This window comes from Talpa occidentalis, unplaced genomic scaffold (assembly GCF_014898055.3).
Source record: "Talpa occidentalis isolate TD23 unplaced genomic scaffold, MPIMG_talOcc4v2.1 talOcc4.4, whole genome shotgun sequence".
In the NCBI taxonomy this organism is placed as follows: Eukaryota; Metazoa; Chordata; class Mammalia; order Eulipotyphla; family Talpidae; genus Talpa; species Talpa occidentalis.
In genome coordinates, this window is record NW_023604295.1 from 7,809,726 (window position 1) to 7,826,861 (window position 17,136).

The window sequence follows — 17,136 nt, forward strand, 5'->3', positions numbered from 1 at the left end:
GGCTTGGTGGCCCTGGGGTGCCCCTGGGTCCGTGCCTGGCACATACTCTGGTGCCAGCCCACAAACCAGCTCTGCTTACCGAAGCCGGCAGACGATCAGGCGCACGACAGCGCAGGGAGCACTTCTCGGGGAGATGAGATTCTTAAGTGAAGAGCAGGAGAGCTAACCTCATAAATGGGAGCTTATTCTTATGGCCCATGTTTTAACCACAGTCAACTCAAAAGATCACCCTTGAAGAAAAACAGGAAGTGGTGGAGTGATGAGCAGGAATGAAGTGTGGAGCGGAGGTACTTTAAAGGCGGAGGGGCCGGGGAGGGACCAGCCGAGCCATCTGTGAGGCCCAGGGATGTGCCAGAGCCACCACTCAGACGCTGGTGATTATCCTGTGCGCATCCTCCGAAGGCCCAGCGGGGGCTGACTTGAGCTCTTTGGAGCCTCATAAGCAGCTAACTATTTCTGGGGTGCCCTTACTTCAGAAGCTATAAGGTAAAGGTGTGGCCACTACCCTAAGGGGCTCCTAGTCTGTGCTGGGGGAGTCTTTAGGAGGTAAGGCTTCTGCTGTGTTTGGCCAGCAGAAGGGGACGGGGGAGAGGGGAGAGAGAAAGGGCCAATGGGAGAAGCGTCGGGTACTAACAGGTGTGATGAAGAAAGGGTCTGCAAAAGAGTTGAGGTTCCAGAGTTGCTGTTACCTAGTGATCTAGGGGGGTCTCCCTGAGGAGGGATTATCTGACGGGGACCTGAATGAAGTGACACAGTGGGCACTTCCAGCAGTGTGACCATCAGTGCAAAAGCCCTGACACTGAAAATGCGTGTTGTTTCGAGCAGAGTTAACAGGCCGATGTGTGTGGGGGAGGGGGGATTAAAGCTGAAATACTGGCCTGTTGTCATGGTTATGTGGTAACCCACCATAAAAACGCTAACTTCATGTTTCTCTTGGTTTGCCACCACCTGGGAAGCCACCTGCAAGTCTGAGGAAACAGACTGTTCCGCAGCCATGCAGGAAAACAGGCACTGGAGGTGGCAGAAAACAAACAAATAAATATTGCATGGACAGAAAACCTAAGTGAAAGAGTCAAACAGTAAACCCCCCACATTGCAGGCATGTGCATCCACTAAACCATAAGGGCTGTGAAAATGAGGAAGAGTCTCAGAACCAGCTTCAAGTGAGAAGAGTCGGTGAGGAAGGAGTACGGTTTCTCACCCCGCTGGAGCAGGTGTACAAGGTTGCGGTGGGCCTGTGGGTTGGATGATGACATGGGAACCAAGATGATTTACTCTTGGGGGCGATGTGCTGGATCCCTGGAATATTTTGGTTAAATACAAAATGGAATATCGTGACGGCGACACAAGGGAGTGTTTCATGTTAAGCTGAAGGCCGGTACAGGAGCAACCCGAGGACAGGACGAGGAGGGTGTGCCCTGGTGACGAAGCTTCCTGCGCATCCGAACTCACTGTACAGGAGCTTTTGAAACGTCTCTCCAGAAAAACAGACAAGACACTGAAATCCCTTACGGGGCGCGAGCCCCGAGCAGCTCCCACCCACCCGGCGTCGCTGCGGGCGTCTGCGGGCAAGGAAGGTGCGGCGGCTGCTGCTCTCACCTGCGGCGTGAGCGCGCGGGCTCCGGGCGCGCATGCGTGGTGCGGACGCCTGGGTGCGGCGCGGGCCCGCGGGAGTGGGCGCACCTGAGCCCGGAGGCCGAGCAGGTAAGGGCGGCGTCACGGGGTGGGGGCCGCAGAGGGCAGCGCGGTGGAGCGGCTGCGGGAGAGGAAGCAGAACCCCAGAGAGCGCGCAAAGACCGAGTGAGGCTGGGGTGGGTGGGGGGGGGCGGTGCTGGGGGGTCCCCCTGGCCTCCCGGGTCCCCCTGGCCTCCCAGGTGCCCCCGGCCCCGGGGCCTGCCCGCTCTGCTCCAGCCAGAGAGGCAGAGTAAGATTCTCCCGGGGCTGGGAGCCCCCCAGCCTACGCTGCACCTGGCTGCCGCGCTCCAGGTGGTGTAGAAAAACATTAAAAGCCACTGGGGGTCCAGGACGCCCCCGTTACCCGGCTGCCCCGTGCCAGGCAGGATTCAATGCAGGGTGTGGAGCGCTCCAAAGAGCTCGGGAGGGGCTGAGGGTGGCCGGCCTCCCGTCCGGGCGCCTCCGGAGGCCCCGGTGCAGACGGAGAGGACTCTGCGCACGCGGGGAGGGCCTGGACGGACATGGCGCCCGCGCAGGGCAGGGCTGGGGTGAGGGCTCCCTCAGCCCTGCAGATGGAGCCCAGGACAATGCTGGAGGCGCCGTAGCAGCACAGGAGGCAGACAAGGGCCGGGAGCGGCAGGACAGGACCAGACCGTGTGGAGACGGCCACGAGGACCAGCCACTACTGCTGGCGCGGGGGCCTCGCGGGAAGGAAGAGGAGCCGGAGCTCGCCCAGTGCTGGTGCAAGGGGAAAAACCGATGGACTGGGACTAACAATCCCGCCAGAAGGCTGGGGGCTTGGGGAAGGTCATGTTATGCCTGTGGTACCCCGGGGATGGATGGGATCATTTGTACGCCCCAGAAAATGAACATCACGGGGAGACTGATGGGCCTCGGTGGCCTAGGGCCGCCTTGTGTGAGGTGGTCTGCAGCCAGGCGGGAGAGGTCTCAAAAGCCAACTAGCATGAGGCAAAAAGCTGGTGCCCTGTGGTGATGCCCTGTTCACTTCTGAATGAGGGGAGATGCTGAGGAACCGCCCTGGCGTGGGTGGGGAACATGGCTTGTGGTGGAGCCCATAGCCTGGAGGGGGTCCCCCAAGAGAGGCCACATGTGGAGCTTCTATCCCCACGTCCCTGACCCGGGTGCCTGAGTGAAGGGCTGGCCTAGTGCGGGGCCTGCCCATCTCACTGGTGGCCATGAGAGCTGAGTGTCAGAGTGACAGCAGTGAGTGCCCCTGGGGAGTGGGCGGTTACCCCCAAGAGTACTGTGTATCCCAGTCTCAGCAAGGGCATCCTGGGGGTGGATGCGTATGGGGATTCTGGCTGAAACCACAGCCAGAGAAGGCCAGGGAGGGAGGCTGCCGGGCCCTGGCGTGTGCGGCAGCTGCCGTGAATGAAGGGCGGTTCCCTCAATTGAGCAGGGCCCTCAGTGCAAGCTTGATGGATCCCCTGCTGGCGCCAATCACCTTCTTGGCTGTTTGCCGCTAGGTTGGTGCCGCCTGGGCTTACTTGTGTTCTATTGCTGGCTTCAGCTACTTTCTGCTGAAGCTTCGGGTCATGGCTGCACCGTTCACATCCCAAGGGAAGCTGATAGGTAGCCTGTGCGTGATGATGATGACCTGAGGGATGGGGTGTGGGTAAAGGAATATGCTCAGATGTGTGTGTGCCACTGGCCGCTGTGGCTCATCTGAGGCCTTGAAAGCGGAGTTGGGAGAATGAGCTGGGAAGTGCTGCTGGTGGGCACCGGGGGTGTGTGCGCGCATGCGTGAGTGGGTTCACCCGAGCAGACGGTGTAAGGGTGGCCGAACATGACGGGGTGCAGAAGACAATACTGGGTGCACTGGAGAAGTGCTCCATGAGGACAAGCAACTGCTGAGACTGGAAAAGAGCAACAGAACAAAACAGTAAGTATTCACCAGGGACCCGGGGAAAGTGCCCACTTTCTGTTGTATCATAATAAAAAGTTTTTAAGGTTTATTTTTATAGAGGGGCTGGGGTGCAGGAGGGTGAGAGGATTCACCAGGGGCAGCAGGGAGCAGAGCACAATAGAGATGCACTGCTCGCGGGAGCAGTGGGCACGACAGGGGCAGTCTGCATGCCATGTGGGACTCTCCCTGGCCGGGAATCGAACCTGCACCGTCGAGGCTGTGGGCGGCTTCACAGCACGGCGCTCAACCTGCTGCGCCACCGGGGCGGGGGCTCATTAAACGTGCTCTTTGAAAAGACTAGTGTGTCTGTGTGGTGGAGAATCTCACCTGGGAGGGTTACAGGTACTGTGGAAAGGAGCGCTCTGGGGAATGTTTTTTTAACCATACCTTCAGTAGTTTTTTTTAATAAAAGATTCATTTATGCAAGCACTGGGTACAGTCATAGGCACCGGAGGGTGAGAGTTCACCGGGGTGGGGGGCGGGGCAGGCAGGGGGACCGGGGTGCACTGCTGGGGGGAGCGGTGGGCGGCAGGGGGGGTCTGCGCGTGCCACGTGGGGCCCTCCTCTGGTGGCCGGGGGGCAGCCAGTGGTCGAGCCAGCGCTGCTGGGGCTGCGGACAGCTTCGCAACCCAGACGCTCAACCGCTGCACCACCGGGGAGGCCCTGAGGAATGTTTCTAGGGTGAAAATTAGAGTGAGCCCATGGGCCCCAGGTCTTTCCCGGCCAGGGATCGAACCTGCGCCGTCGAGGCTGCGGGCAGCTTCGCAGCATGGCGCTCAGCCCGCTGCGCCATCGGGGGGGCCCCATTAAGTGTGCTCTTTGAAAAGACTAGTGTGTCTGTGTGGTGGAGAATCTCACCTGGGAGGGTTACAGGTACTGTGGAAAGGAGAGCTCTGGGGAATGTTTTTTTAATTTTTTTTTTAACTATACCTTTAGTTGTTTTTTTTTTTTTTAAAGATTTATTTATTTATTTATTTATACAAGCACTGGGTACAGTCAGAAGCGCGGGAGGGTGAGAGAATTCACCAGAGCCAGAGCGGGGAGCAGAGCAGGCAGAAGGACCGAAGCACACTGCTGAGGGGAGCCCCTGGCGGCAGGAGAGGTCCGCGCACCATGTGGGACCCTCCTCCGGTGGCCGGGGAGCAGCCGGGGATCGAACCGGCGCTGCGGAGGCTGCGGGCAGCTTCGCAACCCAGCGCAGTCAACCGCTGCGCCACCGGGGAGGCCCTAAAAATGAATCTTTAAAAAAATAAAAATAAAAACCAATGACTGGAAAGCTGTTTTACACCGGCGCTGGGATAATTATATTCCCGAAGGGGCGGCTTCCAAAGCAAAGCCCCGGTTCAGCGCCGCCCCGATCGCACCCCACGGGCATCGCACAGGCGCACAGCTCGATCCCGGGGTGCGGGCACCAGCCCCAGGGGCCCCGCACTGGCGGGGGAGAAGCCGGGCACCCGCCCCCTGACTTCCAACTGCCGACAGGACACAGTCCTGAAGCCGGAGGGGACGAGGGAATGAAGCGAGGGCTGGGCCCAGGGAGCGCCCGGCAGACTGTGAAAGGAGAGTCCGCGCGCGGCTCCGGCGGGGAGGGGCCCGCGCGGGGTGCGGCCTCCTGCGGGGCGGGCTCTGGCCCGGCCCCCGCACCCCGCGACGTGGGGCCGCCGGGCCTCGGGGCGACAGCGGGGCAGAGACCGGCGTCCCCTCGGGGCGGGCGCCCCGGACAGAACGGGGGGGCTGACCCGGGCGGGGGGGGGGCGCCGGCCCGGAACTCGCTACGGGCTGGCCCCGCGCCCCGAGGCGCGCCCCGCGGGGACCGCCAGGCGGCGGGGCGGAGCGCGCGGAGGGCGCCTCGTGGAGGCGGGCGAGGGGCGGTGCCAGGAGCGCCCCGCCCCCGCGGCCCCGGCCCCGCCCCCCGCGGCCCCGGCCCTGCGCCCCGCCGGCCCCGCCCTTCCCCCCACAGGCCCAACGACGCGCCCCGAGGCCGCCGAGTTTCCCGCCCGCAGCGGCCGCCCACATGGGGACGCCCTCGGCTCACCTCCTCCTCGCTCTGGGCCCAAGGAGGGCCCCACATCAGAGCACAAAAGACGCTTTTCCCCCGCGGGCTCCGGGAGCGGCCATTTCCCCGCCCGCACCCAGGCGCCCACTCTGTGGGCGGGGCCTGCGCGGGGCCGCGGCGGGGGCTGGGCTTCGCGCATGCGCGGCTACAGGACCGGCCGGCGGTGGGTGGGCGTGGCCGGAGCGGATGGGCGTGGCCTGGCCGCCCCGTGCGCTCTGGTGGCCACGCCCACCCGCAGTCCCGTTGCAGCCTGACAGTTCGGTAACCCCAACTGCAAGGGGGCAATTATCTCAGATCTCCAAAAATGGAGTCCATGAAAATTCCAGGAAGCCACTCACCTGGCAGCACGGGTCTACTTGGGTTGAAACATTTGCTCGGGATTATTCAGCAATGACCACGGATGAGTCTAATATCACGGCCCTCGCCCGGGGTGACCTTGGAGGGTGTGGGATTCGCCGTGCACCGCGCGCCTCGCCCCGGCCCCGTCCTCACCCCCTCCTCCGGGCCACCACCCTCTCCGCTGGGCCCACAGTACCCGCCCTCGCCACTAGGTGGTGCGCTCCGTCTTTCCTCTGCCCTTCACCCACCCTCTAAGTGCCGAGTCTCATTTATGGATCTGCTGTAACTTCCTTCCCCATTCCCTGGGGTTTTCATTCAGATTGTTTCCAATTATTTGGTACTATAAAGAAAGTGCTGGTGAACATTTTTACACGTAAAGATTTTATCTATATTTCACAGCATTTCCTTAGGTCTTTCCCCCCAAAATAGAACGACTATATGAAGCAGTGTAAATATTCTAAATTCGCAGCTCTCTGCAGAAGGATGGTACAAATTTATTCTTTCCTCAGGAATGAAAGAGAGTACATAATTTCACCACACCTTTGCCAACATTTCACTCTATCAAGGGTTTTAATACAAAGTTCATTAGAACCAAGTCCACAAAAAGTTTTATTATGTGTAAGAAATATTACATTATTATTATTATGTGTAAGAAATATTATGTGTAAGAAATATGTGTAAGAAATATTATGTGTAACATAATAAGGGTCTAACTACTTTAGACCCTCAAAAATAAGCAGCGTTAGCTCAGTGGTACTAATAAATGAAAAAAATTAAAACACCCTGAGATTTTACAAGGGAAAATAGGAGCGAAAAGGAATAAATCTGGAGTAGAGTGATCAGATGCTCTCCAGCTACACCTCTTCTGATCACACGATGAGATCACTGGTCTCCATGGCAGTGGTGCCTGATGGAGTTCTAACCACCTGAACCAGGTCAGGAAGAGGAGTCTGCTAATAAAACCTCCCACACCTCATCCTGTTTTCTACTTCCCCATCCTTTGGCTGCATGCAGATGACTCCATGGACAGAGGAGGACAAAATCACCACAATGTAGAGCCATAGTACCCACGTGACCACATGGATGCCACCCAGCCAGAAAGACACTGAAATGAAGGGGTGGATTTTAGAGGATGAAGCATCTGGAATTGCAGGTTTCATATGTTACAGCAGCTGGGTTCAGTTACTGTGAGCATTACAAATGATTTCTTGAATAATAACTACATCTTGGATACCCTGTCAAATATGTTATCTTTTCTTATTTAGTCCCTACACCCAGTCTGTGCTAGTCTTATTAATACCACCTTAAAGAAAGTGATTTGCCCAACATGTAAATTCTTCCGAAGTTGAGATTACTGATCTCCATAGAGATGATTCTTAATAACAACTGTTGTCTGAAACTTCTGGAAGTTCTTATGAACACAAAGCTCCACTTGGCTCTAGACAACATCTCCAGTCTCACTGCTACATTTTTCTTAAACAAAGAGAAACGGAAAATCCATGACATGTGGCTTCTGTCAATTGCTCAGTTTGTTTGCCACACTGTGTTCTGCTTGTCGGTAAAAGCACTCATTATATAAAAGAGAAAGATAATTATATTTGAAAAAGAGCACCTAAATCTACTCCTTCACAGTATAACAGTGTGATCTACACCGAAAGGAGAAAAGAGGAAGAACTGGAGGAGGTACATGGCGCAGAGAGACATGTGAAGAAGCTGCTCTTCCTTCCCAGCCTTGGACTCACACCAGGGACTTGGGGGACATGGAAATAGATTGGGAAAGAGGCCCATGGGGAGCCTGGCAATGGCAACCTTTACTTTGACTTGGATTTTGATTTTGCTCTTGTCCTTCCAGACTTGCCTGGCTACTTCTGCCATTCCCGTGGGTCCCCACCAGGAGGCGCCTTAGACTTGTGGTCAGATTTTAGGCCTTCCTTATCATGCTTTGCGCCAACCTTGTGTGGCTGGGCATTTTCCCACGAGGGTATGGATAACTTTGGTTGCTTTCGTGGAAACTATTTTATATTCTTCTCTACTCTTCTACTGATTGCTCACAAATTATTGCACATGAATTCTATTAAAGTGCTTTTCTATAGAAGGCCTTAAGCACTAGAGTATGTTTGGTCTTGAGGGGGCAGATAGCAGAACCCATTTAGAGCAAACAAGTTTGGGGTTGTGGGGTGCCCCTCATTCTCCCTGTTCACAATCATGTCCCTGACCACCCAGTGAAAACAGTTAAAAATAAGACAAAGGAGAATTTTTCCTCCTTACTCTGCCCAGAAGATGCAACATTTTCTAATTTGTACAAAGGCAAAATACCATGAGCTGGCAGCAGTTCTGGAACAAAAAGTAGCCAAGAGTGAAGCCCCCAAATAGGAGTAAAGACAATAAGGAAAGAGAAGTTAACAGTGTCCATTGATGTAAAATAAATTGGAATTACATCCTTCAACTTGCCTATCTTGTTTAAATAGTATAATTATATAGTTAGGTTTTATAAGTTCCTGGAGGGGTTCTGTGTATCTTGAGAATTGATCTCCACAGCTCTTAGTACAGTATCTGGCCTAAGGCAGGTGTTCAAAGGGCATTAGTGTAGTGAGTGGGTGAATTGAGTCATACTCTGTATCAAGAATAAAGATTCCTGTAACTAGTTCAAGCCCCTCACCCCATGATAACTTTCACATGTCCAAGTATTGTTCAGTCAACTTAGTGAGCTATAGATTTAATGAACAAGTATCTGTCACTAGTTCAAAACATCAAGAGAAATGTGGCAGAAAAGGACAGAGATTCTTAGAATATGAGGTCTCTCTGGCCTGGCATCACCAGTTGTTCCCAATCAGAACAGTTCAATCGCACATTTTTGAGATTTTACTTTGTTCCAGACACAGTGCTAGTTTCTGAGATACCAGCTTGTTTAGTACCTGGTCCTCATGGCTCAGAGCTCGCTGAGAAAGACTATGCACCAGAACAGACAAGTGGGGTGAAGGGCAGTCAACACAAATCATCAAGTGCGGCACAGTGTGCAGGGGAGAGACTTGGTAAAGATCTCTCCCAGCACTGGGGTGTCAGGGTGAGCCTTCCTGAGGGAGGCAGGGCTGGGGTGGGTCTTCAGGGCAGTGTGAATGATTTGCTGATGTAAGGGAAAGAACTTGCCCGTACCTGGGAGAAGAGGCCTCCCAGCCCAGCATGGCAGGGAGCAGACCCACCGCCCCAGCGGGGCTGGCTGACCTGGAAACACTCTGTTTCACTAGGAGGCTTGAGATGTTCTTGAAGCATTGACTGGGGGCAAGCACAATACTGTTGCTTCAGTTGCTGTTGCTGTTTTACTTTTTACAGACTGGGTTGTCACAGGTGCAGCTGTCATTATCCCCTCTGGCAGGGTTCAGCCACTCATTTCATGCCTGGGGGTTCTAGCAACCATCGCCTTCCTCAAGAGATGGCGGGTGGGTGGGCAGTTTTCCAGAACCTTGCCCGTTTTGAAACAAAGAGAGTCTATTTCTTTCAATAACTTAGGATTTCACGTTAGGGTTTGATACACACATTGTTCTTTCATCTGAAGGAGGTTTTTAACACAAGATTAAAGTTAAGATCCTTACATGGTAGACTAAATGTCTCATTTTAACCATGACCAGAACCTCTAAGATCCAAGGCTAGGGACATCTTAAGGCAGGGGGAGGAAGGTCAGATTGTTCTTTAAAGTCATTGTTTTTGTTTGACCTCACTGAGACAAAGCACTTTTCTGAGATAAAAAAAGTACTTCATTCATGGACCATGAGGAAGACAGGAGAAAAGAGAGAATAAGATCTTATTTTGCAGTTTGCCTGTTCCTAGGTTCTCATCAGAAATCTGTGAGGTTTGGACCTCCCTGGTGGCCTAGAGGCTGAGTTTCAGAGCTACCACCACTACTAAGGCCCAGGATCGATCCCTGGCCAGGGAGCTGACCCACATGGCAAAGCAGACCTCTCCCATCTCGCCCGCTGCACACCTCAGCAGTGTATTTCAGTGGAGCTGCGAGTTATGCTCCCAACTCTGTCTCTGGAGAATCCTCTCACCACCTTCCCACCCCCAACCCCGCAACACACCTCTGGCTTGCACCTCAGTTCTTCTACGCGAAAAATAAAATATTTAAAACAAAAAAAGAAATCTGAGATTTGGAGTTTAGTGCACAGAAATCTGCAGTTCCATTCTATAGTTTTCTTTTGCAATTTTTAAAAAAAGATTTCTTTTATTTGTTTGTGCACATAGGAACTGGGGTACAGGCCAGAGGTGCGGGGGGTGAGAGGATTCACCAGAGACAGAGTGGGGAGCAGAACAGGCAGACTGGCTGAAATACACCGCTGAGGGGAGCAGCGGGCAAGACAAGAGAGGTCTGTTGTGCTGAGTGGGTCAGTTCCCTGGCCGGGGATCGAACTTATGCTGCTGTGGCTGCCGATAGCTTCATAGTGTTCCTTGCGCCACCAGGAAGCCCCACACTTTCTTTTTTAGAAAAGACATAGTTGGGGGATCTCCGGGTTAAATGAAGTAGAACTCATCGCCTTACTTCAAGGATTTCTCTGATCTTGTGAGGTAGTATGTAATTAACTTTTAAAGCGGGAGAGAGATTCTGGAAGCTACCATTTCTCATTCTTAATAGACCCAGGAACCTCTTCATTATGCACTGAGTAAATCACCGGAGTAATGTTTTGAGGAACCAAATTTGGGAGAGCCCGCTGAGCTAACCAGAATAACGCTGCTGCTGCTGCTGCTGTCATTTTCATCAGCAGGGACACCCAGCCACCAGTCCTGGACTCCGAGCTCTGGAGCCTGGAGAGCAGAGCCCACCCAGGCCAACAGTCCCTTCAGAACAGGGCTTTGCTGCCACCTGCTGGCTGTGGAGAGGCACACTTTTTCACTAAGCAAGTGAGCTAAAGAGAGACTTGAAAATCCTCAAGTGAATTAGACGTTCAGACTCACAGGTGTCCTTGAGAATCATGTCACCTAGTCCAGAACCCTGGTTTCACAGCTGAAAAAATGAAGATCAGTAATGGTGATGGAGGCTAAGAGTAGAAAATATGGGAAGGAGGCATCACAAGACCAGAAACTGGAGGTGGGGGGGTAGAAATGTTTAACACAGTCCTTAAAGTATCCAGAGGTGGGGGTATGGGGGCTGGGGGACATTAAAAAAAAAAAAAAAAACACTGGTCCTTTCTAATCTACCCACTCAAACCAAATGTAGAAAAGATCCCTAAGTGCCAACCTCAGCAATAATTAAGTTCACAGCAGTTGCCAATCCCACTGGGAATGAGCCCATCCCAAAGCAAAGCAGACTGTCTATGCAATCCGCCCTGGCAAGAGGCAGCTCCCCTGCCTGCCTGTGCCCATGCAGGTGTTTCTCTTCACCCACCTTCTTCTGCAAAGCAGCAGCGGCCCACCTGGGCCTAGGCAGCCGTCTCTTTTAACAAACACGGCCCTTTCGGGGGCAGCTCTTTCTCCCTGCTTGTGTCTCTGCAAGCGGCCTTTCTTTCCCTTCTCTTTCTTTAAAATAAACCTGCCCTTTTGGATAGAACTAAACATCTCTGCCTGGTGGGGAAACTCTTCTGGGGACAGTCACTGGATGCTGCTGAAGGGAGAGCTCTGATGGAACTTTTCTTAGATGTAATCCAAGGAGCCCACTCTCTGAACCAAAGAACTCTCCAAACCCACATCAGTGGAACCTGGTAACCCTTCCAGATACAGTGTCAAAGCCAGTCACCCAGGTCTTCTGGCTCCCACACCAGGGCTCTCCCAGGAAATGTCCATGGAAGGGGGAAGAAGGTGGAACCCTGCAGAATGTCTAGATGGTGGGCTAGCACCTGCCAGCCAGAGTCCCTGGCAGCAGGGAGTGGGACTAGTGCCAAGGTTTTGCTCCCCAGATTTCATTCTCCTCACCCCAGCAGCCTCTGCCAGGCTGGAAGAGAAGCAGACATATGAAATTAAACACCAAGGGGTTAACATGGTAGACTGGTGCTCACCTATGCTGGTCTCCCCAGGCCTGCATCAAGAGGACAAGCCATCGTTTCCTTATCTCCCCCTTACAGACTCACCCACCCCCCTTTTTTTTTTTACCCCATTGTATACATACCCCTACCCTCCCCCAAAGAGCAGGACGGTAGTCTTTCAGCCACAAGTCTGCTGCCCTCCTCCGTTTTTAGACAAATCAACTACTTTCCTTCTCAAACTGTTTCCTTTTATTGGCTGAAGGAAACTGAGCCCAGCGTTCGTTATCACTACAAAGGTATATTTGGGAACCTAGCTGCAGCAGCTCAGCAAAGGAAACAAAAGGAAAAATAATCAAGTGAGGGCCTCCCCGATGGCGCAGCGGTTGAGCACTGGGTTGCGAAGCTGCCCGCAGCCTCTGCAGCACTGGTTCCATCCCCGGCCGCTGGGCGAGGGTCCCACATGGTGCGCAGACCTCTCCTGCTGCGACCACCGCTCCCCTCAGCAGTGTATTTCGTCAGTCTGCCTGTTCTGTTCCCCGCTCTGGCTCTGGTGAGTTCCTTCACCCTCCCACGCTTTTGACTGTACCCAGTGCTTGTATAAATAAATAAATAAATCTTTAAAAAAAGTAATAATCAAGTGAGATCAATACAAACTTAAAAATCTTTTGTACCTCAAAAGAAACCATCACAAAACATAAAGGCAAGCAACAAAACGGGAAAATGTATTTGGATACCATGTGTCTGGCAAGGGCTTCATCTCCAAAATTTACATGGCACTTACACAACCCAAGAGCAAAGAAACAAATGACCCAAATAAACTGTGGGCGAAGGAGCTCAATAGTCACTTCTCAAAGAAGCCCTCCTCCTTAGCCTGTAGACGTATGCAAAAACGTTCAACATCACTCCTTTCAAGGAAATACAAATTAACTTCCCACTGTGAGAATGGTCCGGGAATATCCATCATTCCTGAAATGCAAGCAGCGAATGGACCCAACCGAAAACAGCTGGAGGAGCTACCAGGCGGGGCCACTGCGCAGACCCCAGAGCCCACCGCAACAGAGTGAAGACAGGGCTTGAAGAGGAGGAATGCTGAACCCAGAAGCCCAGGGAGAGGGCACCAGCTTCAGCTAGGAGTGAACCCGCCCCTGCAACCCTGTGTGGGGCCTCCTGCTTGCCCAGGGGAGCCGCCACCTGGGATCAGAAGGTGGCAGTCTGTCAGAGCTGGGGTACAGCCCATATTTAGGATGGGGTAGGAGAGGGGCAAAGACCTGCAACATAGGAAACCCCCAGCACAGCCACATTGTTGGAGAGAGGCAGGGAGGAGCGGAGCAGTTTCCCCAGGAAGAGGGCAAGGGGCTGGGCTGGAGCTAGAACACAGATAGCCACTGATCTCTGCCACGAGCTAGATCCGTGACTTCTGAACCAACTGGATCTCAGCTCTTCTATTTGTAGAATGAGCTGTGTGTGTTAAGCATCATTATGAGTCTTTCCCAGCTCAACTATATTATGATTTTGCTGAAAATCACATGTTCTTCTCCTTATTCTTTTTTAACTTGCATGAGAATTAAATACCTCTGTTAAAGACCGGAAAATCGTGATTCCACACATCAACTAGGAGAGGGAAACAGAACTATTTAAAGAACATCCTGCCTCTGAGGATTTTTAAGAAGGTAAAGCATATTCCTGACGTTATTGTTTCACCTCTGGAACACAGATATAAATATCTAACCACACTTACCCACAGTGCCTCTTATCCCCCTAAGGAAGGCTGTAATTGGGTCAGAAGGTCCTGGGGGCTGAGTGCCCATCATGGCATTCTCATGGTGCCAGCTTGTGGGGAAGGCAGCTGTGGGTGCCATTTGGCTTGAAGATATCTCTACCGGTTAAGAGTAGGATGAAATGGTCTCAAAGGCAGCTGCAGTCATCTTTTTAAATGCTAACGGGGCCAGCTGACTGACTCTTGCAACCTATAATCACACCTCATTGTTTTTCTCATGTGTAAGGGTAAGGAAGTGCATGCTATTAAAATCTGGTCCATGATGGTAATCAAGAGCAATTTATTTCTGATTTCCCCCAATTGCCAGAGCTTCTTTAAAAACCCGTAACTTCTTTCAGCATAAGTCAAGGTCTCATTAGTTTCTTCTCCCCTTTTTTTCTGTTCCATCTCTCCCCTTGTTATAGTTTACTACATCACTTTTTTCTGCTATTGTTCCTTGTAGATATTATATTAGCCTAGCATTTATTTATTGTTTACCAAATCTTTTGAATCAAGCTGGTGAAAAAAAGTGGAATTAGATGGTCTGTGTAACAAGCATGTTGAACAAGAAGGACTGCAGGATGGAATCAAAATGGAACTCTATTTTGCTTCTTACTATACCCTTGAAACTTACTTGCTGAGGATAATCTTCCACTTGCTTCTGGACAAAGATAATCTTCCACTTGCTTCTGTGTAAGCTTCTTTCTGTTTGCCTCTTCTGATTCACTCTCCACCATGACTTGTGTGAACAGACTGTAAAATGATGACAAGAAAAGGTCTGTGTATGTGCATTACGGATGCAACCATCTTGAGTCTAACACATAGTACATATTTTCAGTCTGTGGTTGGTTGAATTCAGGGGAACCGTAGATATGGAACACTCTACCATTTTTACCTCATCTTGGAGTCTCAATCAAAACCTCAATTTTAACTGATGGTAACAGATGGCTACATATGTTATTAATTGCTAGTGAAAACAAACTGTTCAAATTGGCTTCCACCATAATTTGTGGGCGCACATAAGTGAGAGTCCAGAGTTTGGATACTAATTCTTCATGATTCTCTCTCTTAGTTCTGCCCTTCCCCACATTAACACAAGATGGCTGCCTGAAGCAAACCAAGTATGTGCTTCCTTGTTCATCTCAAGGGAACAAAGAGAACATCTCTTCCCTCAAACACTGAATGAGAACCTTGATATTTACCCTGACTGAACAAATTCGAGATCTTAGGTCAAGTTGTTAGCCCAAGTTGATCCCTGTCTCCAGTGCAACATCCTAGTCCAGGATGCAGATGCCATCTTGTATCAGTGATGTGAAAGATGTGTCATCCTGATTGGGTTATACTTCTGGGGAACTGTTCCTGGAATTGGTGGTGGTGGCAGCAGCAGAGATAAGCAGGGGTTGTATAACTAGGGAGGAGGGTTGCTCACAAATCTACTATCACTACACAGCCCAAGGTCATCTTGTTTTGTCCCCACACAAAATATGACTTGGTAGATAACGAAATATTTTACATTCATCATACAAATATATTTGTAACTAAGAGGAGTTCACTTTGCATTAGAGATGATTTTTCTATTAGGCACAGGAAACACAGGGTCTGAAGCCCCTGGTATTTTTAGGGCTTCATGAAAAAAAAATTAAAATTTCTTTTAAAAATCAAGAGGACAAAAACTTTCAAGTCAAAGAAAATGTCTTAATATAGATTTATACATTTATCTTTGTATCAACTCAGTTGGATGATGATGACGATTAATGGCAGGCGTCCATCAAAGTGTAAGACCTGGAACAGCCGAAAGTGTCAGGCAGCCCTGCCTGTATTCCTTCTTTTTTGGGATATCCCACCAAAGAATTTAATTGTTTCCAATAGGCACCCAAAGTCTGAGGCAAAGAGAGAATCCCTTTGAATTTCAAGGTACTCTTCCCTTAAAAAAATAGATGTGGGTTGAATCAACCCACGTTGATAGTGGGCTTGAAAATAGCAGCTCAGGGAAGTCACGAAAGAAACCAGGGGAGGGAAGGCAACTCTGTGGGAGAAATAAAAACCTGTACTATTTGAAGCATGTTCTTCTTGTTGGAGGCCGATGAACAAGGGCACAGTACACGGAAGTATTTTCACACATATTACATAATGGACCTACTTAATCCATGAAGAAACAAACCCAGGGAAGGGCAAGAGCTCTTCCAGTTTCTACACCGTTACTAGCACATCAAAGTGTAGGCTAACCCAAGACTTCTAACTCCTTAGCCTTTGTTGTTGGCTAGTGTCCAGAGTCACTAAAATTGGATGTAAATTTCAGGTGAACAGTTTATCTGCCCAAAGCCGGGAGTGATTAGGGAAGAGCCAAGTCTTTTGGGTCTTTCTTCCCGAATACACTGTTAGGTTGACCTGGCATAGCTGATCCATACCCCTCCAGTTTTGATCTGTGGTTCTTTAAAGACAGGCTAGCTTTATGGGGCAGCCGAGGAAATTGTCCTAAAAACCCAGGAGGGGTGCTCACTCAGGCAAGGGGTGAATGGATCCCAGACCCGACACTGCAAGTTTTCCAAACTGTTGCCCACCCCCTCTTGGCTGGCTTTTTCTTGCACTATCCTGAGAGTTCGGGGACCCTTCCCCGGCTCCTGTTCCGGCCATGGCAGTACACAAAAGGAAAGAGTAACAAGGCAGCACCCACAAACTCCTACATTCTGCACCTTGAGGGTAACAGGCAGACAAACCAGAGCAGTGTGGAACTCGAAATCAAACGCTTGGCCCCACTTCCACCCACTGAGCCAGATCTGTGAAGGTGGGGCCCAATCATCGGTGTTGTCACCAGCTTCCAAGTGATTCTCAGACTCGCTAAAGTCTGTGAGGGGCCCAGCATCTCGAGGATGAACAAGGCATCATAAGCAGGCGTGTACCTCAACGCCTTTGGGGTAGGGGGTTGTTATTCGCTTCAGAACCTCCGTTGAGGCCTCGGAAAAGTTTTTTTTTTTTTAATTTATTTATTTATGCAAGAACTGGGGTACAGGCCAGATGTGTGGGTGGGTGAGAGGATTCACCAGAGGCAGACTGGGGAACAGAACAGGCAGACTGACTGAAATACACTGCTGAGGGGAGCAGCGGGCGAGCCAGGAGCGGTCTGCCGCGCCATGTGGGTATCTCCCTGGCCGACCGGGGATCGAACCCGCGCTGCAGAGGCTGCGGACACCTTCACAGCGCTGCGCTCAACAGCCTGCGCCACCAGGGAGGCCCGGAAACGGGGTTTTAACAAAGTGTTGGGTCTGTAATTTCCTCAAAGCCGTCACCCCTTCCAGGGGCGGGGCTGCTCACACTTCACGAGCAGACGGTCGCCACCTGCCCAGCAGCCTCACCTTTCCCGGCACGGAACGCCTGACGCAGGCGCAGGGACCACCGAACGCAGTCGCGCCGACGGCGAGCATGCGCACTAACA

At 51.8% G+C, this 17,136-nt stretch overlaps 1 long non-coding RNA gene across 1 annotated transcript; it reads right to left on the minus strand.

Moving 5' to 3' along the window:
• Positions 1 to 2,338: 2,338 nt before the first annotated feature.
• On the minus strand, positions 2,339 to 17,134 carry LOC129146706 (uncharacterized). The gene is made up of 3 exons (XR_008553759.1): positions 17,057 to 17,134; positions 14,338 to 14,456; positions 2,339 to 3,551 (listed from the first exon to the last, which is right to left on the minus strand). It is a non-coding gene; the product is annotated as an uncharacterized LOC129146706 (long non-coding RNA).
• Positions 17,135 to 17,136: the final 2 nt, after the last annotated feature.